Source organism: Octodon degus, unplaced genomic scaffold (genome assembly GCF_000260255.1).
Source record: "Octodon degus isolate 3935 unplaced genomic scaffold, OctDeg1.0 scaffold00040, whole genome shotgun sequence".
NCBI lineage: Eukaryota > Metazoa > Chordata > Mammalia > Rodentia > Octodontidae > Octodon > Octodon degus.
In genome coordinates, this window is record NW_004524616.1 from 8,177,290 (window position 1) to 8,179,238 (window position 1,949).

General features: G+C 41.0%; 1 pseudogene; it reads left to right on the plus strand.

Annotated features, from left to right (window-relative positions):
* On the plus strand, positions 1–1,217 carry LOC101579678 (annotated as a pseudogene).
* The last annotated feature ends 732 nt before the right edge of the window (positions 1,218–1,949 follow it).

Consider the following 1,949-nt stretch of genomic DNA (forward strand, 5'->3'; position numbering starts at 1 on the left):
TATAGTGCCAGGATGAGTTCAGTTCATGTTCGTCCGTGGAGATGTCTCTCATCTTGCTTGGCTGTGGGAAATCGGGCTGAAGAGACTGAGTCTGCGATGGAGAAAACTTTAGAAAGTGTTCCTTTGGAGAGGAAAAAGAGAGAAAAGGAACAGTTTCGTAAGCTCTTGATTAATGGCTTAAGTTTTGAAGCCACAGAAGAAAGTCTGAGGAATTACTAGGAGTAACAGGGAAAACTGACAGATCGTTTGGTTATGAGGGATCCTGCAAGCAAACAACCAAGAGGATTTGCTTTTGCAACTTTCTCATCCGTGGCTGAGGTTGATGCTACCATGGCTGCAAGACCTTATTCAATTGATGGGAGAGTGGTTGAACCAAAACATGCTGTAGCAAGAGAGGAGTCTGGCAAACTAGGGGCTCATGTGACTGAAGAAGCTGTTGGTGAAATTAAAGAAGATCCTGAGGAGCATCACCTTAGAGATTACTTGGAAGAATATGGAAAAATTGATACCATTGAGATAATTACTGATAGGCAGTCTGGGGAAAAAAAGAGGCTTTGGCTTTGTTACTTTTGATGACCATGATCCTGTGGATAAAATTGTGCTGCAAAAATACCACAGCATTAATGGTCATAATTTAGAAGTAAGAAAGGCCTTATCTAGACAAGAAAAGCAGGAAGTCCAAAGTTCAAGGAGCGGAAAAGGAGGGAACTTGGGTTTTGGGGACTCACATGGTGGCCGTGGGAATTTAGGATCAGGACCAGGAAGTAACTTTAGAGGAGGATCTGATGGATATGGAAGTGGATGTGGATTTGGAGATGGCTATAATGGGTATGGAGGAGGACCTGGAGGTGGCAATTTTGGAGGTAGCCCTGAGTATGGAGGAAGAAAAGGAGGCTTCATTGGTGGAGGACCTAGATATGGAAACCAGGGTTAGGGACTATGGGGGGTGATTATGACAATAATGGAGGAGGAAATTATGGAAGTGGAAATTACAATGATTTTGGAAATTATAGCCAGCAACCTTCTAACTATGGTCCAATGAAAAGTGGAAACTCTGGTGGTAGCGAGAACATGGGGGACCATACGGTGGAGGAAATTATGGTCCAGGAGGCAGTGGAGAAAGTGGGGGTTATGGTGGAAGGAGCTGATACTGAGCTTCTTCCTATTTGCCATGGGCTTCACTGCATAAATAGGAGAGGATGAGAGCCCAGAGGTAACAGAACTGCTTCCGTTTATCGAAATAACAATGTTACGGAAACTCTTATCTCAGTCATGCATGAATATGCAGTGATATGGCAGAAGACACTGGAGCAGATGCAGAGAGCCATTGTGTTAATGCATTGGATTATTTAATAACATTATCTTACTGTGGAGGAAGGGTTGTAAAAATGCCTTTGAGACAGTTTCTTAGCTTTGTAATTGTTGTTTCTTTCCAGTGGTCTTTGTAAGAGTAGAAGCATTCCTTCTTTGACAATGTTAAATTTGTGGGCCCAGGAGATGGCTCAGTGGAATAAGTACTTCCCTGGCAAGCACGAGGGCCTGAGTTCAATCACCAGTTCTGAAAAAAAAAAATATATATATATATAAGTTTCAGGTGACATGTGATACCGTTTTATAGATTTTTCTCAGTTTTGAAAAGCTACTGGCCAGGATCACTGTGTAACAAGACATAACGTTTTTCCTTTCAAAATTTGAAGTGTGTGTGTAGAGTTAAGAAGCTGTTGTGCATTTATGACTTAATAAAATAATTCTAAAGGAAAAATAAATAAATTATTGTCTGGAATGTAGCCCAAGGCAGCCTCAAACCCACGACAATCCTCCTTCTTTAGCTTTAACTGGAATGCTATTCACTGAAAGCAAACTTTTTTTCTGTCTATACATGTGCAGTACAAAGTTATAGCTTACTTATCTGTAACAAATCTACACAAAGTTAGACACAAGTCTTCATT